Genomic DNA, 25,022 nt, shown 5'->3' on the forward strand with positions numbered 1-25,022 from the left:
CTCCTTTGTGGGTCAAAGCTGTTAATGGACTAGCGATCGAAGAAAAGCCTTGGATAAACCTGCGGTAATATCCGGCTAATCCTAAAAAGCTTCGAATCTCCGTGGGACTCTTCGGTTGTTCCCACTTCATCACAACTTCGATCTTCGCTGGATCAACCATTATCCCTTCTTGGTTGACCACGTGACCCAAGAATTGGACTTCACGAATCCAAAAATCACATTTGGAGAACTTTGCATACAACTTCTCCTGCTTCAAAACTTCTAACACTTCTCGCAAGTGTCTGCCATGCTCCTCCTGGCTTTTTGAGTAAATCAGAATGTCGTCTATGAACACTATCACAGATTTATCAAGGAACGGATTACAAACCCTATTCATCAAATCCATGAACGCTGCCGGAGCATTGGTTAGTCCAAACGACATAACCAAGAACTCGTAGTGTCCATATCGCGTTCTGAATGCAGTCTTCTCTATATCTTGCTCTCTTACTTTCAGCTGATGATATCCTGATCTTAGATCGATCTTCGAGAAATAGCTCGAACCTTGCAATTGATCAAATAGGTCATCAATCCTCGGCAACGGATATCTATTCTTTATTGTTGCCTTATTCAGCTCTCTGTAATCGATGCACATTCTCATGCTTCCATCTTTCTTCTTCACAAATAACACCGGAGCTCCCCAGGGCGATGAACTAGGTCTAATGAAACCTTTGTCCAATAACTCCTGAAGTTGCATCATTAGCTCCTTCATCTCCGTCGGTGCTAATCGATAAGGTGCTTTTGCTATTGGCGTGGTTCCTGGTAACAAGTCTATTCTGAACTCCACTTGTCTATCAGGTGGTAATCTAGGAAGATCTTCGAGAAATACTTCCGGATAATCACACACCACTGGAATACTCTGCATCACCTTCTTTTCCTTCTTAGCATCAATCACGAATGCTAAATATGATGTACATCCCTTGGTTAAACACTTTCTGGCTTTCATTAGAGAAATGATTCTAGAATTCACTCTGCGTTTGTCCCCATACACCATAAACGAATCTTTACCAGGCGGGTTTACTTTAACTATCTTCTTCTTGCATAAAATTTCGGCATCATTGGTGCTAAGCCAATCCATTCCCAACACGATGTCGAAACCATTAAGATCGATGGGCAATAATTCCTCGTGAAACTTATTCCCATTAAGGTCGATTAAGATGTCTTTCATACGATGGCTAACAGGTACAAACTTGCCACTAGCTACTTCGACTAATAAAGCATCATCTAGTCTATCAATAGGCAAAGCTAGCTTTCTACCAAACTCATGCGAAATAAAGGAGTAGTTGGCTCCAGAATCAAACAAAATTTGAGCAGGTAATTCATTTACGAGAAAGGTACCTGAAGCGACATCAGCTTCATCTTTAGCAGCCTCAAGTGTCATCTGGAAGGCTCTCGCCTTCGGCTTTGGTGGAATGTTGGGCCTAGCTGCCTCCTTCTTCTTCGGACAGTCTTTCAAAATACGCCCCTCTTCATTGCAACCAAAACACATCCTTTTGTTGCTCGGACATTCATTGGCAAAATGTCCAACCTTCCCACACTTGTAGCAGGTCACATCCTCGCTACATTTCCCAAAGTGCTTTTTCTTACACTTATCACACCACTTCGCTTCGCCTCCTTTTCCTCCAAACTTTTTCGAATCAGATTTCGAAAATTTGCCCTTCTTACCGGAAACAGATGTTCCCTCAAACTTTCTTTTCTCACAAACCTCAACCTTGTCGGTAGTTCTTCCCTTTATCATGTTCTCAACAGACTTGGCAGCCCAGATAGCTGCCTCTAGAGTAAGTGCCTGACGTACTGGCACCTCGTACTCCCATGGGAGTCCCTTCGCATACCAGTCCACTTTTGTCAGCTCATCTGGAACGATACGCAAGGCAAACTCCATCTTATCGGTGAAGCTATTGGTGTATTCATCAACTGACATGCTGCCTTTCGTCAATGTCAGGAACTTGTTCTCCAACTCCAACAAATTTTGAGCCGAGCAGAACTTGCGCTTGAACTGCACCAAGAACTCTGCCCATGACAATTGCAGTGGCTCATTAGGGCTCAACGTCTTCCCTAGAGTGTTCCACCAACGAACGGCTCCACCTCGGAATTGTCGCACGGCATAGATAGTCTGCAACTTGCCTCTGCAGCCACATGTCATAAAGGCTAACTCCATAGTCTAAGAATATTTCATCGGGGCGACAACACATGCTTCGGGGGTACCTCAGCAATATAAGTCAAATAAGGCAACCATGAGGGGGATGGAGTACAGCGAATGAACACCCAAGTTCATTAACACCTACAGGTGGCGAACCTGCTAATGTTTCCACAAGACTGTCTAGAATAACCAGTGGTCGTCATCTAAACTCCGCTAGATGACTAAATAAAACAACAACGAGGCCTCTCATCTGTTTATTACACACCAACTATCTACCCATGTTCTACCCAACATATTAGTAGATAAAAATATACAATTTTTATACATAGTTTTGAAAACCTGTATAACATGCTTTAATCAACACATAATCCACATAACAGATGAGGCACACACACATAACACATATCTCATAGAGAATAAATCATATCTATGAGATAGAAGAGAGTGAATATACATTCACACATATAACAACAAAATATATACACATAGCACGTATTTTACAGAAAATACTTAATATTTATGTGTTAGAAGAAGGTAACTACACACTCACACTTATAAACAACAATATACTTAATACACTCGAACCAAACTTGTATTATTATCGTGTTTATGAAAGGTAGTATACACTCACTTGATCAGAAGATGATTGGACAACACTACGACTTGCAGAAGTAGTAATCCTCAGCAGATCTGGAAGATCTCTTCAAAAATCGAACTTATCGCGGGCAGAGCTTCGGCTCGAGAACCGCACTTCTCGGGATCTTCGGGATCTCGGGACTTGCCTCGGGGCTTGAGTATGATACCGCGGCTTCAGGATATTTCTGGCACGCAAAACGATGCAAAACGGGAGAGAGAAGAGAGGAAATTGGCAAAAGACTCGGTTGCCTTCGGATCCTATTTATAGGAGGCTGGAGCCTCGGAGTACGCGGGGCGTACTGCAGTACGCAATGCGTACTGCTTCCGAAATCGTCACTGCATGCGTCATCTGAAATGTCGACACTCTTCGGAGTACGCGGGGCGTACGTCGGATCGGACCGGTGACTCGTCTTCGGATAATGCCGGATTAAAAGATTAATTTTAATTACAAAATATTTAATAAACTTCGGAAATTCATAACTTTCGCATACGAACTCCGTTTTCGACGTTCTTTATATCCACGCGAAGGTGAGACTACGCTCTACAACTTTCGTTTAGACTTTGTCGGCTAAATTCGACTTTATTTTTATTATTTATTTTTAATAGGCCGCGACAGAAAAACTTCGTTATAAATTCATAACTTCTTCGTTTGACGTCCGTTCTCGCCTAACTTTTTATCGCTTCGATACCAACAATGAGATCTTCGATTCTCATTTAGATTACTTCGGCTAAAAACCCCTCGATCTCAAATCGAGTAAAACAGGTTGCTCACCGCTAAGCCGAAACTTCGATAAATCATAACTTCCTCACACGAAGTCAGATTTGGGCGTTCTATATATATTCAGAAACCTCGTTTCAACTACTACAACATTATTCAAAGATATTAAGTTTATTTTTACACTTAAATTTTGACGCTTATTTTTATTCTTAATTAATCAAACCACATAATTAAGCAATTAAGCACAAAACACACAATACTTAAATAATACAATCTTTATTATTTCAAAATGGGTTACAAAGGTTAACCTAGACTATTACATTGCTAAAAATGGCAAGCCCAGAAACACAGGCGTTACAGTTTTCTACTATATTTGATGCAAATGTATTTTTTTTCAAGTTGCTGGAAAAAAAGAAAAAAAAACATGAAGTTTGTCAAATTTTATGATAATTACTTGATTTTATGAAAAACTAATTATTTGTAAAATTTGAGTCACTTTACTACAAGAGTTGAATTAGGTCAATTTATTAAAAGATAGAATGATATGATTATTTTATTTGTTTTTAAAGTTTGATCTAAGTGGTTTTAAGGAGTTACAAATTTTGTCCTAAAATTTTGGAACTCAAAAGTTTTTTTAAAGTTATGATCTTAAGAGTTTTGAAACTTCCATAAGTTATGGATGTGAAATGTTTCATTTATTAACTCTTTAGGTTATGAAGTCCAAGAGTCTTCAAAGGATAATTGTCAAAGTTTCAAGATTTGTATTAGTTTATAGGATTATCTAATTTCTTGAAAATTGTTGATGTGAATTATCTTTACTTATGAGTTTAATCTAGATCATAGAAAAATTATTTGATTATTGTGTTAATTGGAATATTTGATCTTAATGGTTTTTATGAACTCCATAACTTGTCCTCAAGTTATGGAAAGTGAAGAGTTTTTCTTTTTAAAGTGTCATTAAGTCTCATAGGTTATGAAAATAGAAGAGTCTCTATTTTTAATGTCATCATTAAATGATTTAATGTCTTCCATAACTTGTCCTCAAGTTATGGAACTTGAATTTTTTTTAATTAAACCTTAATTAAACTCATAAGTTATGAAAAAGCCAAGAGTTTTGAAAGGTTTCAAAACTTGTCCACACGTTTTGGAATTTGTAAAGTTACCCCCCCCCCCCATGTATACTTTAATTCCAAACTAGACCTTAGAATTTTAAAAGTTAAAATTCAACTCTTATACTTTATAATATTATAAGTTAATAATATTTATATATATGTATAAGAGTAAAGTCAGTCTTACCGTTAGTAGGCCTCATTCACGAAGCCGCTTCCTTGACCGGTGGAGGGTCGTTGGCCGAACGGGTAGGACAATGACTATAATTCTCCCTTCATTAAAAATATTAATGATAAATACTAAGTAACTAAACCTTTTATAAATACCCAATCTTAGTTACTTAGAAAAATGTGAATAAGGTGCTAATCCATGAAATTACACTTTGCACTTTGTTTAAGTCGGTTAGTGGAGCGTGTGTGGTTAACCGACACGCTAACTCGTATTTAACAAGGTAGGCAAAGGGCAACTTAATGTTTATCAAAGTATCGATGGAGCGTGTGTGGTTAACCGGCACATCGATTGAGGGGTAAGCACTTAAGGGTGCCAAGTAATTTGCATGGTTACTTCACACCTTGTTTTGTGATCCTCGGCATCCCAGTCAAAAAACCTGAAGGGCACACTCGAGATTGAAACATGTCATTGAAAAGTTCAATGAATCTCAAAAGATCTAGGAGTTTCAAATGCAATTAAAACCTAATAAATTATTTCGTTTTTCATGGTGGAAATTGGTGAATTGTCATTCACCTACCTTCAAATATTCTATAGCTTGGATTACGGCATCCCTCTTCCAAGTTATAAAATAGTTTGTTGGGTCCTAGCCTTAATATTTCATATTGGGTGTTATATTAAGGACTTTAAATCAACTATCTTGAATATCTCCCAAAAGATGTCTAGTTAAAACTTCTATGATCTTCCCAAATATCTTGGAACTTTACTTCCTCCACCTCCTCCAATTATTCTCCCTAATCCACAAGTTCAAGGTCACTCAAGCCCTATTGGAAAGGCAAGGTCTAGTTGTGATCACACCTTGGAGATGAAGTCACATACTGACAAGCCGGGAGAGTTGGGTGTCAAAGTCTTGAGAAAATTAGTGGTTCAATCACTTTCTAAGTCACATAGTGAGTTCCTTGGGACTCCTATGAAACAAACTATGATCTTATCTATTTGCTTGGTGCTGCTAAATCAGAAATGATTTAGTGTACTAGTAAAGCAAATTTGATTAGGAGATCAACTTCCCAAAACTTTATGGACAGGGACAATAGTGACACAGGAAATCCAGAAAAGCATTCTCTTCCCAATGGAAAGGGATCGGCCATAGTCAACTCGGTTGACCAAATGGTAAAGAGAAAGGCTAAGTCTGAGATAGTCCCATGTACTATTACCTAAGGTTCCATATGGTCCTATTTCCAAAAGGAAAATCAATAAGTTTGACTCTATTTCAGGGAAGGTCCACTATCTAACTCGGTTAAGTTTCTATTATGAGATTCTTATTACAAGATGTGACTGGGTCACATGTTGATGTTTAAGAATCAAAGGAAAAGTGAAGGAAACTTAAAGAAAGAGTATGTTGAATCTGATCGCGAAGATGGATTTCTATCGCTTGATTGAAGATTGGATTCTTGAGCTACTCTTAGGAGTTATGATAGATTGCTAGGAAATAAGTAATAACATAGTTTTCATTTCAAGTTACATTATAAGGAAAAAGTTTTTTCTGCATTTTAAAATAAATAAAAGTTTGTTTTACTTTATTTTTATCTCCTTACAATGGCATTCATGAAAACTTGATGTTTGTATGTTTATAGCAATATTGGAAATATGAATTTGATTCGCTCATTTGTGGTAGTGTCTAAATTTACCAAATAAGGAAATATTCTCATCACCCAAGTTTCAATTGGACCGAAACTTGGAATCATGCAAGTTGTATAGTATGATGAATGAGAACTTTCAAGCATTGGAAAAATTAAGACTAACTACTTGTTCACATGGATGTGTGAGTCAAGAGAAGGACTAAGGGATCAAGTACACTTTCTTGTGCACTTGTCAAAGTCTACCACAAAAGATGGATAAGACTATTCGTCATGATTTACTAAGGTTTAGTAAATATGATTATACTTACAAGCTTAAGTATAATTCTGAAACATTGGAAAACTTTCAATGTATGACAGAATGAATAAGAAAAATCAAATTAGGCAGAAGGATAAAAGTTTCTCAAATCTGAAAAGATGGGAGAGTACTTTAGTATCATGTTTTAAGGTCATCTTAATGATTTTGAGACCTTATCACAATTCATCCTCTAAGTACATTCTGATAGTTAAGAAAAGGAGTTATGAATTGTTGAAGTGGTTAAATCAAGAAGATGATTCATACTTCATTCCAAAACAATTCATAGAGTTATACTCTAAGATTGTAACTTGATTGACATGTCTTAAAGAAGGTTTAAAACACTTGTCCAATGTAAGAATAAAAGTTTGCTACTCTTGTACATTTGAAATTGGTAAGTTGTGATGTTTTGGATAAAACAAAGACCAACTAAGGCTAATTGTGTTAAGTTTCTGTCTTGATTAGAATCCACACTATCTCTTGAATATTTGGCAAGAAAGTCGTATATGTCAAGGAGACAGTGGGAGTCAAAAAGTTCCTGAAAAAGGTTTCAAGAAGTAATCAAGAATAAAACCTGTATTTCATCGCTAGCACACAAGTAAAGGTTTATAACCTATCGTGCTGACATTTTTGTGCCCATTCCAGTTAAGTTAGCTATACATTTGAGTTCTACATGTTCTCAATTGTTTGCATAACTACTTGGAAGCAATGGCAGACCCTTGAGCTTCCAGGTGGCAAGAAGTTAAGATTGCACAAGTTCAATCCATATGAGTTTGGATTTGTCATTATCCTTGTATTGTGACTATGGTTTTGACAATTCACATGGATAAGAACACATACACCATTAAATCTAAGTGTCATAAGGTTTCTCTTCGATTCATGAAAATGATGGTAAGGAAACTCTTTCACTAAGTAGATTTTGAGTAGATAGCAATTGTGGGAATGACAAAAGGTCTAAACATTATGATTACGGAATCCCTCTTCATAATTGTTTAGACACACATGTGAGTTATCTAAGAGAGGTGTTTGATATTGATAAAGTCTTATCAAGGCAATCTAGTATCATAAATCTGAACTTTGGTAAGAAAGTCAATAAAGTATTGATTTCTAGAAGTTCAGTTGATTTCTAGGTACATGTCAAAGCTAGTGGGAGCATAAGTGTTATGCTAATAATCATCATGTTAGTGGGAGCATGATAATTATGATAAGTATTGCAAGTAAGCAATGTTAATTATAGAAAACAAAAGTTTCAATTCGTGAGGTTGCAGGGGTTGAAAAAGTTGTTTTGCTCTAATTAAGGGAGAGGAAATTATACTTCATCTCAAATCTAAAAGCTTAGATTGAGGTATTAATCGTATTTAGTCAAGAATATATATGAATTTCATGTTGGGATGGCTCAACATAAGGAAATTCTATATATGGGTTCATTATTTGCGTTCTAAAATTTGATTATGATTACAACATCCCTTTGAATTATGAGAACTTGGTAAATAGAAATGGAAATATTATAGCAAAAGACTGGTTTAGTCTTTATGTGAGACATCATGAATCGTGTCCCATATGCTTCGGATATAGGATCGATTACATGTGCTATATTCACTCTTTCTAAGTTTTTCCAAATGCCTAGGGCATGAAGAAGGGAAAAAGGTCTAGAAATTGATATGACTAAAATGATTAAGCAATTGTTGAGGACAATCTAAGGTTTACCAAAGATTGGTTGCTGAAGGACAGTTGGAAGTATAGTATTAATTCTGGAAGGACCATATTGACATAATTTGTAAGGAGGCAACTCTTGTTCAGAAGTGATAGTCAAAATGGAATATGGAAATGCTTCAAAGTTAGAAAGTATTCAATCTGTATGATTAGGAAACTTAATGCAAGAACGATGTTTCCAAGGAGTTGATCTCCTTTGGAATACTCTGTAATGATTGTTGCCAAGTCTTTGTGAATTTGTGCATAATCATTACAAGAGGATCAATGCATATAAGTTTAGAATCTAACAGATTTCAGTAAATGGCATGAATTTGGAATTCTTGCATTTACAGTAAGATTTGGGACAGTGAAATGAGAATCATTGGAGTTATGTTTAATTGATCTATTTCACAAAGTAAAGATCATAGACAAACATAGTATGCATACTTGGTGTGTGGCATGACTAGTGTTTAGAAAAACATAGTGTACATGCTTGGAGCATGGGACAACTATTGTTTTAATTCAAGAATAAAGTTGATAGCTGAAACAGTATACAATGAATAATGTGTAATCATATGGTGATAAATAAAAGGTGTTTTATTTATATTCATAAGTTCTGAGACCATATTGGATTCGATTATTATTGTGTTTCACTTTGCATGTTTTGACTTCCAGAATAACTAGGTCATTGTTCTGATTGACTAAGTTATTCAAACCATCCACAGTCGGTCATATGTTGGAAGTAGATATGAATCAAGACTGTCATGGGTTGGGTTTGTAGAGGTCTAAGATGTTGGACAAGGTGGTGCTACAACACTCATGAGTGCTCATAAGTTCTGAGTATTGGATTCAACCCGCACTCATTGGAATCACTTCATGGATTTTATCACGAGTGATCATGAGACGATAATATCTTATATTCTTCAAACCTAGAGATATGAGTTGGTTATACATTGATTGCACGAAAACGCATTGGTAACTCGATGTTATAAAACGTGCCTTTATGTATGATTCAACAAGTAGTAGAACAAGCCATATGAGTCGAAGTTTATCCATTCCTTTTACCTTCGGGATAAAAGCGATACATGTGGGTCCCTCGATGATTTGATGATGACAAATGGAAGTGCTCGGCCGGGCTAGGACTGATTTGATTTGTTCAATTAGTCAGTCGTCATAAATCGGAAATCGGGAAACAACAAATGGACAGAGAGAATGATTATAATCTATGTCTCAGTCCATATGATATCTAGAATGGAGGAATATATGATCCCTTATCTAATGGACGCGTCATTGATTTGTTCAGAGTTCGACAGCTGCTTTAAGAGCTACGATTGCTAGTCGGGTTATGAAGTCGTACTTGCAATAATAGTTTTATACTTATCCAAGTGGGAGACTGTTGGATTAGATGTCTAAGCCCATAACTATTATTGGTATGTACTTGCCCCGAGAGTAGCATGGTCCATTTGGGTTGCATATCATCAGGACAATTTGTTAGGATGGACTTTTGAGAGAAGGTTATTTATGGTTTATTAATATATTATAAGTTATAATATATTAATATGAAATCATATGTTTTAATTAGTATCGATCAAGAATTAATTTGGAATTAATTTAGTGATCAAAATAGACTAATTAATTCTATGGGGACTAATTATGATAATTAGTTATATTTATATGTGTTGGGCTTATGACCCATGTTGGACCAAGTTTATGTATGGATACATAAAGAGTTGGGCCACATGAACCATGGATCATAAAACCCATGGGTATGGATTATGGGTTATACCCATGACCCTTGGAATCCTACATATAAATAGGTTACTCCATAGCCAAAATCACCACTTCTTTTCTTAGAGAAATATGGAGGTGTTTTGGTGCATGGAATTCTCTCTCAAGAGCCACCTTTGTCCTAGGTGTGTTGTGATTCCATTTGAGGCATTTCATACTATTGGTGCTAAGCTCTTAAGGCCAAATACATCAAGACTTCAAGCCACATAAAAGGTATATATGTTTCCCTAACTAGTGTATTATATGGTTTATGTCAAATGCATGCTAGTTATAGGTTTAATGCCTTGGAAACCATTTGCATGTATAATTAGTGAAAACATAGATCCAAGGTATTTAAGGTTTTATGTACACCATATGATGTTGTATTATACCAAAACCCATAATATATGAGACTAGGCAAATACTTGCACGTGGTGCAAAATACAACTATATAGTTGAAATATTTACAAATATATGTTTTTTTTTAATGTAACAATGACATTAACTTTGGTATACTAATTTTTATACTAGATTGATATAAAACATTGATTAATTTGAATTATATGATAAGGTAGACATTTATTAAAACTATATAATCTCAATCGTCTCAATGGCCTTTACCCACAAGTTATTCATGAATAAAGTTAAATATAATATATGCTTAAATATTATTTGTAGTTGTTATGATTAATTAATTTAAAAAAATAATAGTTGCTTAACATTTTACTTTCTATCATTGTAATTATTTAAAACATCATTTTTTATAGATATCTATAAAATATTACTTTTAACTATTGTTGTTGTTTGTTATTTTTGAGCTACTTATTTTGAAACTCTTAATGCTTATAAAAATATTTTTATAATTTTTTAGTAAATTTGGGACTACAATTTTGGTTTTGCATTTAACACTACAATTTTTATAACTTTTAATTATTTACAAAATAATATTTGGATTTTCTTAAGTTTAACTAGTGAAGAATCTCTGCTTTGCGGGGTTAGAGTACCAACAATGAAAGTAGATTGAGAAACGGAAAGAAAATAATGAAAGCACATTGATATTGTAAAAATAGAAAATGATAGTATGATGTCATATTTGACCAAAAACAAAAGTATTTTCTATGAAAACGGGATGCTACCAGCCACATATTCAATTTGAATGTTCTAAATTCAAATCACGAGACATTTTTTTGGTTTTAATTAGTTGGAATGGTAAAAAAATACACACATGTTCATCTGCTATTGAGGAGACTTTGCAACAGGAACTTCAACTACAAAAAATAGCAAACACATTTAATAAATATAAAAATAAAACCCATACCAAAAACAAAATATTGTCTGGAAACCAAAACATATCCTTATTAGTAACTAATTACATCGTTGTTATGGGATAAATATAAAATTATACATTAAAGAAATGCAAGTATGTTGCTATTATGATTTGTTTTGGACAATTTCGAGTGTGGGTCCTATTTTGGCTTGGTTTATCCCCTGTTTTGTTGTTAAACAAATAGAATACACGGACATTTTAGTCATAAACTGTTAAATCAACAATTTTTTTACCAAAAAAACAGTATCCAGAGGCATCTTCGTCAAATGCTGTTAAAAATCAATATTCTTTTATCAGAAAAATAGTATGTAGGGCAGTTTGGTCAAAACTAACATAATCAATTTTTTATCAAAAAAAAAGTATGCAGGGGCATTTTGGACAAAACTTGTCAAATTAGTATTTTTTTACCTAAAAAATAGTATGTAAGGGCAGTTTCAAAAAAAATTAAAAAACTCTTAAAATCAATATATTGTTGCCTAAAAAAAGTAGAGGAGCCCTTACAATACTGACACATTCAGTGGCATTTATTACATATACATATATTGTAACACCACAATTTTTAGACCAAAATTTTCTTTATTAAAACTTCGAAAAACATAGTTTCTCAACCAAATATAAAGTACAAGTCATCCCAAAACCACAAGTATCATAGTTATCAGAGCACATAACAGATCATGTCCTAGTAGTAAATTCCCAGTGCATGTGTACAATCAGACCTTCGCTTTCTTGCGGTCCTGTGAAGTACCTGTCACATAGAAATCAACAACTGTAAGCATAAAGCTTAGTGAGTTCCCCAAGATACCACATATGACCCAACATAAGTAAACAATTATGGGTTATCTGCAACTCTGGGACTATCAGCAGTCTTGCTGAGCTAATAACATGCTCGTAGGGTTATCCGCAACCGCCGGTTAGCTATCTGCAGCCCCAGTTATAAACAATTATTATATCATCACATCACATAACATAACAACTAGACCCATTTGGTCATAATAATACAGCTAGCCTACCATATAGGTAAGAGTAAGTGAGGAGTGTCCCAAACTAAAAAAGGTCCAAACTTGGGGACTTTAGCTCATAAAACACCCACATAAGCCACACACATGAGATTAGGATTTATGAGAGGGTTGGAGGCTGATAAGGGTAGCTAGAAATGAGGTCATAATGTTCTATATATAGGGTCAAACGAAATATTAGGGTTTTGCGCCGGAGCCTAGTACGCCCAACGTACCATGTGTACTGATGGGTTTGAGCCAAAAGAACATCCTATGTGCTCATGCAAACCCTAATGCTTGGATCTAATGGGTTTTAGTCATAAGAACATCTTATGTGCTCATACAAACCCTAAAGCTTGGATCTAGGTTTCTCTATTGTACATGCATTCATCCAAGACTTTAAACCCTAGATCTAGCATGTGATAATCGCTATTAACATAAGAATAGGGTTTAGATCTTACCTTGGTTGTTATGTAGCAATAACAATCTCAAATCCTCCTTGTAATTGGCTTCTGAAAGCTTAGAGTCACAAGTGTCACTCCTCTAATGGCTCACAAACACCAAGAGCAAGAGGATGAAAAAGGAGAAGAGAAGAGGCACCCAAAAACATCTAGAAACCCTAAGGAATCAGTCAGCCACGTTTTTGGTGCCCTATGGGTTCTTAAATAGTGAGGCTATTAGGGTTATCTAACAAGGAAACCCTAATTTGACTGCTTAGGCCCTACGCAGCCTATGGACTCCCTCCTTAGAGGCCTTGGACGATTTCTAATGGGTTTCCCCTATAGAATTCTTCCACTCCTATAATATGGAGTCAATTAGCCCAATATTCAACTATCACACAATTGATAGTTCTAGTCCCCTAAGTTTAATTAATCTCTTTTAGCCAAAAAAAATAATTCTTAATTAATTATTAACTAATATTAATTAAACAATACGATTTCCCCTTTAATATAATATTTTCATAATATATTAATAAATCATAATTAATCATATCTCTCCATAATTCATCCTATCAAGTTGCTTTGGTGAAGGCAACCCAAAAGGACCATGCACCAACGGGTTAAGTACATACCAAAATAGTTATGGACTTAGACACTAATCCAACAGTCTCCCACTTGGATAAGTCTAATAACTATTATGTGTATGACTTCAGATTCTGATCCGCAATAGTAGCTTTCAAAAGCCGATGTCAACTCTGATCTTATCAGAAGCGTGTCCTTTAGATAAGGGATCATATATTTCTCCATTCTTGATATCGTATAGACTGAGACATGGATTTGAAACATTCTCTCAATTTATGTGTTGTTTACCAATTTCCGATTTATGACGACTAACAACAGACTACAATTGAACACATCAACTTAGTCCCGGCTTGGCCAAGCACTTTAGGTGTCATTACTAAATCATCGAGGGGCCCACATATATCACTTTTATCCCACTTTGGATAAAAGGAACGGATAAACTCCGACTCAATGCTCGCTTGCACTCACTTACCGAATCACACACAACAATACGTTTTATAACACCAAGTTACTGGTGCGTTTACATAATGTGTAACCGACTCACAAGATACAACTTACACATCTCGGTTTCAAGAATATACGATATTATCGTCTCACAAATCACTCGTGATAAAATCCATGAAGCGATCCAAGTGAGCGTGGGTTTAATCCACTACTCAAATCATATTCATAAGCACTCATGAACGTTGCAGCAAAAATTTGCTATGTCTAATACACTCTAGGAAATCTAGAAACCAATTCATGACAATCTTCTTTCATACCTACTCCCAAGGTATAAGCGACTGTGAAACGTTTGAATAATCTTATTATTCAGGAAGTCAAAACATGCAAAGTGAAACACAAGAATAATCGAACCCAACATGGCCCCAAACTTTTGAGTATAAATAAAACTCCTTTTATTTAATCACCATATTGATTACACATTATTCATTGTATAATGTTTCGGGTAATCAACTTATTACTTGAATTATAACAACAATTGTCTCATGATCTTAGCATGCACACTATGTTTACTTATGGTCCTTACTTTGTAAAATAGTATAACTGAATAACATTTTCAATCACACTCATTTCACAATTCCTAATCCATTAGTGTAAGAATACAAAATTCTCTCCGCTACTAGAATATGTTAGATTCTAACATTTTATGCAACAATCCTTTCGTAATGTCACGGCATACAAAAGTCACTAAGACTCGGCCAATGAAATTACAAAATACTCTATTGGAGATTGTTACAAGACAATTCCATAGCCATGAAGTCTCATATTCAAAGTACATTCCTTTTAACATCCTTCTTGCATAAAAGTTTATAATCTAGACATTGATTCTCGATATCTAATCTCCTAATATGGAAACATTTCCATATTTTCCATATGACAACTCATTCTAAATAGAATCTTATCTATTCATAATAATGTCAATATGGTCCATCCATGACTATACTTTCAATTGTCCACAAGCGACCAATCCTTGGCGAACCTTAGATTGTCCTTGGCAGTTGTTTAATTATTTTAGTCAAAACCGATTCTATTTCCTTTTTCCCTCTAAATGCTGTAGGCATTTGGAAAAATTTTAGAACGGTCGAATATTACAGCATATGCAATCAATCCTATACCCGAAGCGCATGGGATACAATTCATAATAAAAAAACATGATACTTTACCAATTTCTTACTATAATACAGTCATAATATTTCTATTTGCCATGTTCTCAAAATTCTAACTATGAAGATGGATGTCGTAATCATAATCGAACTTTGAGAATGCAAATAATAAATATACCCTTTACCGAATTCAATTAAAATTTCTCGATCTAAGCTTTTAGATTGGAAATGAAGTATAACATTCTCTCCCTTAATTATAGCAAAAACAACTTTTCAACCCCTCCAACTTTGCAAGGTGAAACCTTTTGTTTTTCTATAATTAATATTGCCAACTTGCAATACTTAAATAATAATCATGCTCCCACTAACATGATGATTATATCCATTGCAAGATAAGTTTTATGCTCCCACTAGCTTTGACACGTATTTAGAAACCAGCTAAACTCCTAGAAAACAATACTTATTGACCTCCAAAGTTCATTGTATCTAATACGATATGCTTCGATAAGCCTTTATCTAAGCTTCTCAAAATCACACACCTTTTCTTAGACAGCTCACATGTGTGTCTAAACTAATTCAGAACTTATTTTACTAAGTCCCAAATGTTCAGACTAGTTGCCAAATCTCACAATTCAAACTATGAAGTGGGGTGCCGTAATCATAATCAAATTTGAGAATGCAATTTACATAATCGCTATCTCCTTAAAATCTCTCTTAGTGAAAGCGTTTCCTCACAATCATTTTATGAAGGAGAGAAACCTTATGACACTTAGATTTTATGGTGTATGTGTTCCTATCCATGTGAATTTGCCATAACCATAATCGAAAGATAATGTTTGTGACAAATTCAAACTCTTATGGACATAACTTGTTCATTATTAATTTCTTGTCATCAAGGGTCCCACCATTGCTTCCAAGTTATCTAGCAGCTCACTTATGCCAAGTAATGTACTTTCATCGAACAAGGTGCTTGTCTTATGCAGTCTATTGAGAACTCGTAGAACTTATATGCATAATCACTCAACAGGATTGGCACAAAAATAGAATTTTGTTAACACGATAGGTTACAAACCTCAAGTCGTGTGCTAGTGTTTAATAGGTTTACTCTTGACTAGTTCTTGAAACTTTTCAAGATCTTTAGACTCCCACTGACCTCTTGACAAATTAGATTCTCTTATCAAAAAACATTTCTTGATAAAGAAATATCCAAGAGTTAGCGTGTGTCTATATCAAGACAAAACATTACACACATTTGGTCTTAGTTGGTCCTTGTATTCTCCAAGACATCGCAACTTACCAATTTCAAACGTGAAAGACTAAGAAAAACAATTTTCTACTTCACATTTGATGAGTGTGTATCACTCAATTCACAATCTTGGAATACGATTCTAAGACTTGATTTTGGAATGAAGTATGACTCATCCTTTTGATTTAATCATTTCAACACTTTCTGATTCCTCCTCTTGGCCATACTAGTGCACTAAGATGTCCATAGAGGATCAATTGTGATATGCTTCTTAATCATTCAAATGATCATACAACAAATATAAAAGTACTCTCCCTTCTTCTTAGATTTGAGAAACCTTTTATCTTTCTGCCTTCATTAATTCTTCTTATTCGTTCTGTCATTCATTAAAACATTTCAGTGATTTAGAATTACACTTAATCTTGTAGGTATAACCACATTTACTAGACTTTTGGTAAATTGTGACGAATAGTCACATTGTTATTTGTGGTGGACTTGACTAGTTCACAACATTGTGTTCTAGTCCTTTAGTCCTTCACTTGTCTCACGTACTTGTGTGATCAAGGAATTAGTCTTAATTTCCTAAGCACTAAGATTTCCATACATCACACAACACAAGTTGTATGATTCCAAGTTTTGGTCCAACTGAAACTTGGACGATGAGAATCTTTCTTTACTTAGAGAAATTTGACACTTCCATAAATAACATAATTAAGAATCACATCCATTTATAGAAATACACAAACATCAATTTTTCACAACGATTTCATTGCAAGGATATATATAAATAATAAAAAAATAAAAAAATTATTTTATTCATAAATGCAGCGGAAAAACATGTCCTTACAATGCAAAATTAATTGAAAAACTATGTAATCAAATATTCCTAACAACTCTATCATAACTTTCTTAGCTCAAAATCTGATCTTCAAATCCATGCGATCGTGATCCATTTCTTCATGATCAGACTCATATTGCTTTTCCATCAAGCTTCCTCTTTTTTCTCTGATCCTACAAAACATTCAGATGTAATCTTATCACATTATGTATTAAGAATCAATGAATAGGAACTTAATGGAGATAGATAGTGGATATTACCTGAAGTAGAGCCATACTGTTTGACTTTCCCATCTCTTAGATTCTTCAGGTCCTTTGGGCAGCTTCATATCCAACGCCCCTTCTCTTAGCAACAGAAACAAGTGGCTTCTCCTGGAGCGACCACGGAAGCATCGTTGGTTGAATTACCAGACAAATATGCTCCATTACTTTGCCAAATCATTTATGATTCAGGAGCAATAAGCATGTAAGTTAGGTCAATGAGGGTCGCGTCAAGATCCATCATATAATACTCTCTTACGAACTTATCATATGATTTAGGGAGTGACTGAAGAACCCAATCTACAACCAACTTCTTTGGAAAAGATGCACCCAACATTGTCAACCTATCGATGTGTGATTTCATCCCTAGGACGTGAGCACACACGGATTTTCCATTTTCATGTTTCATTGCCAACATGGCTTGAGTGATTTTGAACTTTTCAATTCTTCGATCTTGTGGGTTTGGGAGAACAACATGATGAGGTGGAGGAAGTGAAATCAAGCTAGTCCACAATGCAAGGATCGATCTTTCACCTTCATTGTGTAACAGACTTTCACTTTGATCAGGAAAACCTTTTCCATGGGATTCAAGAAGACCACGGTTAGATTCAGACATCTACAAAATAGGAGAAAAATCAAGTTAGTTGATTGATTGAGTCCTTAATAAATCACTCAAATGAGATATTAAGGCTGGGACCCAACACAATATTCTACAACTTGGGAGAGGGATGCAGTAACCCAAATTGCAGAACATTTGAAGGTAAGTGAATGACGATTCACTAATTTTCCACCATAAAAAACGAAAAAGAGATTAGGTTTTCAATGTACTGAAAAACTCTTTGATCCTTTGAGATTCATTGAACTCTTCAATGGCATGTTTAAATCTCGATATGCCCCTCGATTTGTGACTGGGATGCCGAGGATCACAAAACATGGTGTGAATAACCATGCAAACTTACATGGTGCCCTCAATGTTACAGTCACCTATTCGATGTGCCGGTTAACCACACACGCTCCACCGAACTATGACAAACATTGAGTCACCCTTTGCTACCTTTGCTTAGAACCATTTAGTGTCTCGGTTAACAACACACGTTCCACTAACGTCTTTGCAAAGGTACAAAGTGTAATTTCATGGAATTACATAAATTCACTTTTGCCTAAAGTAACTAAGATTGAGAATTTTGTAAAACAGTTAGTTACTTTAACATTCATTATACTTTTAATGAGGAAAGGGTTTGCCCTATCCTACCCGTTCGGCTAACAACCCTCCACCAATCAAGGAAGCGGTGGGTGAGAGTGGACACCCATTAAACGAGCATTTTATAGGTCATAACCTTATACCCCCCTTATAGATCGGCTTCGTGAATGAGGCCTACTAACGGTAAGACTAGCAATTTAAGTTATACATATATAATATTAGACTTTTAATGTTATATATAGTATAATGGTGTATTTTACACTTTTAAAATACTAGGTGGTCTAATTTAATAAATTTTAATTTTAATTTAATTAAATGTAAACCATATCACTATGGATTTATTAACTCTCTTTTAATTATACACTTAATTAATTTAATAAAACCATAAGGGTGCAAATTGAACTTTTTTTTCAAAAATTAGGGTTTTAGAATTTAACACTTTAAAATTAAACTGTTAACTAAAATTTAAATTCCAAAACTTGAGGGCAAGTTTTGAAACCTTTCAAAACTATTAGATCAAAATACAAATAAGGTAATTAAACAATTAATTGGTGATTATCTAATTATGACCTAATTCAATTTCATGCAAGATAATGATCAAATAATCCAAAAAATTAACATTTATCATATAAGGAAGTAAACATTTGATTAATTTGAAATTATCTTTTATTTTGGTAAGGATAATCATCCAATATCAATAAAATTCGTAATTTATCAGTAAAAAACGATTTGGAAATTATCCCACAACAAAATAAGCATAATATCCCGAGAATCTCTCTGTCTGACAGCAAAACACGTCGATTTCATGCAACTCGTCGAGTTCCTCATGGAACACGTCGAGTTCATCAGACAGAGAGCCCAAAAATCGATTTTACAGCAAGAATGAATATACGAAGCATCAATACAATAGAAACCAACCTGGCTCTGATACCACTGATGGGTTTTAGTCATAAGAACATCCTATGTGCTCATACAAACCCTAATGTTTGGATCTAGGCTTCTCTATTGTACATGCATTCATCCAAGACTTTAAACCCTAGATCTAGCATGTGATAATCGATATTAACATAAGAATAGGGTTTGGATCTTACCTTGATTGTTATGTAGCAATAACAATCTCAAATCCTCCTTGTAACTGGCTTCTGAAAGCTTAGATTCACAAGTGTCACTCCTCTAATGGCTCACAAACACCAAGAGCAAGAGGATGAAGAAGGAGAAGAGAAGAGGCACCCAAAAACGTCTAGAAACCCTAAGGAATTAGTTAGCCCCATTTTTGGTGCCCTAGGGGTTCTTAAATAGTGAGGCTATCAGGGTTATCTAACAAGGAAACCCTAATTTGACTGCTTAGGCCCTAAGCAGCCCATGGACTCCCTCCTTAGAGGCCTTGGACGATTTCTAATGGGTTTCCCCCATAGAATTCGTCCACTCCTCTAATATGGAGTTCATTAGCCCAATATTCAACTATCACACAATTGATAGTTCTAATGCGGTGGCATACTCATCCACACTCATCTTTCCTTTCTTCAGGTTCTGAAATTCGTTGTTTAGGTCTATCAGATCCATCTCTGAGTAGTACTGCATTTTCAACTGCTCCACGAATGCTTCCCAAGACATTTGCATGGCTTCTCCTCGTGGCATTATATTTGCCAACAACTTGCACCAACTCTCAAACACCATCTCCATTTTGGAGATCCAGTCAATAATCTCAACCGGCTTCGGGCTTCCAGAAAGGCTTGGTGGCTTCGCACCCAAGAAGTTCTTATACATTCGTCCATCCTTGTCGTTTCTCCTCTCCGGGCCATTCCTTCGTTCTCCTTGAGTCCCAACTTGACTCATAGGGCGGCTATAGTTCCCTTCCTCCGATTGCTCGGGAATTAGCTCAGGTCGCTCAATGGGCATGGTAGGTTCGTCCCTATTTTCATGCAACATCCTCCTCATTTTTTCACTTTGTTCAGCTAACATAGCCTGAATCATGGCTTGTACTCCAGCCGTGGTGATTGGTTCAGGTGTAGCTTCTACTACAACATGTATTTGTTCAATCACTAGGGGTTGTTGATTCCTATTTCCATTTGCGTTCCTGACTCCACTTCGGGTTCTTGCCATTTCGATCTATACACCAATTCAGACGTTTGGTGTGCAATGACGAGAATTAAGATAGGAAAGATTTTATTTACGATCGACGTGTAAACCTCCCTATTACTCTGAAAAGTTATATGCCATTTCTAATACCGTAATTAAACGTTTAGAAATCTAAACACATAAAGTTTCCAGATCCGGTTGGCAACAGACCATAGATCCGATCATACAATGCATATCATAAATCATTTAGCACATAAAAACATGTTAGGTATTTTCCCTAAATTAGCTAGTGCTTGTGTCTATTCAGGTGCTTCACCTAAATTTTATTAGACACACTCCTCACAATCATTGCTTAGCATTCTAAGTTTAAGTCTAGAAATAAATCCATATTCCTAGTTTGCTTAAACTAATGCTCTGATACCAACTGTCACATCCCCATTTTCACGGCCAGAAAATACCGATTTTGTTTATGCTTTATAAAAATCAGAGTACCGCTTTTTAATAAAAATGTGCGGAATTTGTTCCCAATGAAACATGATAAATATGTTATCAGGGCATTTCCGAAGAAAAGTATTTTTATTCTTTCTAAAACATTTGGGATGTCATCGTTAATACAGAAACATAAGCATAAACATAACTTACATTCATTATCACTAGTGATTTATATCTCATTAATCTCTCAGTGTAATGTGAATTCATATCAACACCTATGATATAAATAAACTGAGTGGGTAAAGTTGGGAAACCTGGTGAGTATATAGGGCTTTCAACCCACAATAATATAATTATTATGTTTAATCATCAAACAGTTAACCCAATTACCCATCCCCATTATCTTCTTTACTCTTAAGGATCTACCCTAAGAATCAGCTATTTCTCATTCATTCATTCCTCAAGATTATCCTAAGGAATAGGTACGAAGTCCATCGTTGTCAATGACACAACTGTCAAGCATAACTGCTAGTTCTATCGCTTAGGCGCAACTGCCAGAATTGTGACATTCTATGTGAGGCGCAACTGCCAGTATTGTCCTTCGAGCACAACTTCTAGGGTTATCTCGTTTATTGACAGTATCGTTTTCGAGAGTCCACTCGCAATACATGTCAATGGGTTTTTAGAGTACACCGGTGAACACATCGTTCACAACACCTACAGGTTGCGAGTCTGCTAATGTTCCACTGGACTGTCTAGAATAGTCTGTGGTTGTTATCCATACTCTGCTAGATGACAGGGCCAACATTTGGGAACAAGGCTTTTCACATCGTCCACCTCTCACCTTTACCTCGTGGTCTATATCACCTTTCAACTCTTCATCCAACTCATATTTCATCTACCCATGTTTTAGTCAACATATTATGTAGATATAAATAAGTATACAGTTTAAATCATATAAAACTTGTATAAAATCGTTCATCCAACTTAGATAGCAATTATACAGATAATATGCATACATAGCACGTAGTTTATACAAAATATTTTATATCTATGTGTAAGATGAAAGAGACCATGCACTTACTTGAAAAGATGGTGATTTCGAACCCTTCGCTTTCTTATTGTCTGAGTTAAAGAAAATGAATTAGAGATGATCCTACAAATTATCTCAAACCTACCCGTGTAATTTAGACAAAGTTTTTCTGATTTACCTTTAATTTACTCTTTACTTGGTTTGCAAGTTGCAACTTTGCATTGCCCTTTGTTTGAGCGGAGAATAGAAGAAAGGGGAGAGCGAACCAGGAAAGACTCGTAAGCGAAGATCACGGACTCACGCAATTGAGAAAAATGCAAGATCCATCAAATCCCAATTCTATCCCGCCAAATGCTGCAACCTTTCCTTTCAGGCCGTCTCACCACCGGCGTGCACACTCGGAGGTCAACTTTCGGCTACCTGAAGATCTAGATCTTGTATCAGACTCATTCGATGCACCGTCTGGAAGCTTCGAAGAGATTGGATCTGAGGATGATCTGTTTTCTACTTACATGGACATGGAGAAGCTCGGATCTAGCTTGAAAGACGGTGGTGGCGTTCCGGACAGCAGTCGGGGGATAAACAATGTCAATGTGGTTGGTGAAGGCGGAGCTTCGGACGATAATTACGGCGACGACGGTGATGGAGAAAAGGGTATGTCGAGACCACGACATCGACATAGCAACTCAGTGGATGGCTCTATCTTTTTTAGGGAAAGCATTGAAGCTAAGAAGGCAATGGCTCCCGATAAGCTTGCTGAGTTGTGGACTGTTGATCCTAAGCGAGCTAAGAGGTACTTTTTGATTTATCTTCAATGTCTTCTTACTCTGTCCATTTCTAATAGGAAAATACGAGTGTCTTTGCACTCGGTAATTTGATTTACCAATTTTAGATACGAATAACCAATCATTTGGAAATCGAAATCTTCTGCTAAAATTCAATCCAGTCTTGTTATGAATCGATGCAATTGTTTTGTTAGGAAATCTCGTCATAATAGTTAGAGATGGAGATTGAAATCCGCTCATTATTAGGAGCTAAAGAAGAATTCGATCCAAAGTAAAGCGAAAATTAACTGGCAGAGAATTTTAGATCATCAACTTATGGTTTGTACTTTGTACTATACAGGATTTTGGCAAATCGACAATCTGCTTCTCGTTCAAAGGAGAGGAAAGCGCGCTATATATCTGAGCTCGAGAGAAAAGTTCACACCCTACAAACAGAAGCAACCACCCTTTCTGCACAATTGGCTCTCTTTCAGGTTGCTAATCTAATGATCCTTTTACCTTCATGAACATATATTTGAGGTTAATCTTGTTGCCGTTTATACAGAGGGATACAAATGGCCTGTCTTCTGAAAACACAGAGCTTAAGATCCGATTACAAGCTATGGAACAACAAGCTCATTTACGTGATGGTAAGTTTCAAGTACCTTCTGTGACTATCTGGATTTTATATAAGCAAGTGTAATGAGAGTTATTGGTTTGACAAAATACAGCTCTGAATGAAGCACTGAAGCAGGAAGTGGTTTCGGCTGAGAATAGCAACTGGTGAAATGTCAAGGTCGTCTTCTTCAGATGGTTATAATCTGGGTATGCACCATGTTCAATATAATCAAGGAAACATGTTCAGAAACCAGAATCAGACAGAGCCACCGCAAAACCACCACCATCGTTTATTTTCCGGCGATCCTCTAGGGCGGTTTCAGGGGCTTGATATCAAGTCGGAATGCGTTTCACTCTCCGCGGGTGAAAGCAGTGGTGCGTTTTGATTGTCAAAATTCCGCCTCCATTTTTCTTTCATTGTTCATAGACTGACTAACAGACAGACACGTGGTTAGTGGGTAGAGGAAATTTCATTTTCTTCTAAATTTTATTGATTTATTTATTTTTACATGATTAGTGTGTTAGGGTGATGGTAGTTTTTGTAATTCATCTTGTTGTGCTATTTTTTGTTGTAGGTCATTCTTTGTAATTGTCAAGTTTATTGTGTTTATTGAACTCATGGAATGGTATTGTTGTGTTGATTGTTTCTATTTTTTCTTTGGATACAAGTTCACAACACTTTTCGGATGATTTGAAAGTATATTAACTTGGAATGTATGCAAGAACTTGAGTGACCTAAGTAACACAAATTAAAATGTATGTTGCTATTTTACAGCCTTATCCCTTAGAAAAATATTCAATTGCACAACACCAACAAGTGTTACGAAATATATGAGCACGAAAACAACCCCTAGACTTATTGAATAAACTTCTATTGTTACAATAAAGGTATAGTAAATAAATATGCCACCCTATTTATGTACTTTTCTCATGTAAGTCATAGTTATCTTATTTTCCAATTAGACCACTATAACCAAATTCACAGCCAAATATGTTGATTCTAACCGAATAGTTTGTCAAAACAATCTAAAACGACCAAAACAACATTAAATGTCTATTATTATTATTATTATTATTATTATTATTATTATTATTATAGCTCATTACATGTTCATCTTCACCATGAACGACCACCATTCCTCTACAACCTAACTCCTCCCATTGGGGATTGATGGTTGGTTTCCGGTAGAGCCCCAAATGCCTTTTGTTAAAAACAGTTTGAAGATTTTTTTACCAATCTTTTTATGATAGTTTTCCTGATATCTTAAGAGAAAAAAACACCACTATAACATACATAAAACACCACTATAACCCACGTTTAAATCATTTTTATGAAGTTTGAAGTTTGAATGTAGCGACTTTAGAGCATTAGTATTGCCTCATGTTCACAATTTGAATTAATCG

The 25,022-nt window shown here is 35.5% G+C and overlaps 1 pseudogene; it reads left to right on the forward strand.

Moving 5' to 3' along the window:
- Positions 1-22,446: 22,446 nt before the first annotated feature.
- On the forward strand, positions 22,447-24,268 carry LOC111919659 (bZIP transcription factor 18-like; annotated as a pseudogene).
- The last annotated feature ends 754 nt before the right edge of the window (positions 24,269-25,022 follow it).

Source organism: Lactuca sativa, chromosome 8 (assembly GCF_002870075.4).
Source record: "Lactuca sativa cultivar Salinas chromosome 8, Lsat_Salinas_v11, whole genome shotgun sequence".
In the NCBI taxonomy this organism is placed as follows: domain Eukaryota; kingdom Viridiplantae; phylum Streptophyta; class Magnoliopsida; order Asterales; family Asteraceae; genus Lactuca; species Lactuca sativa.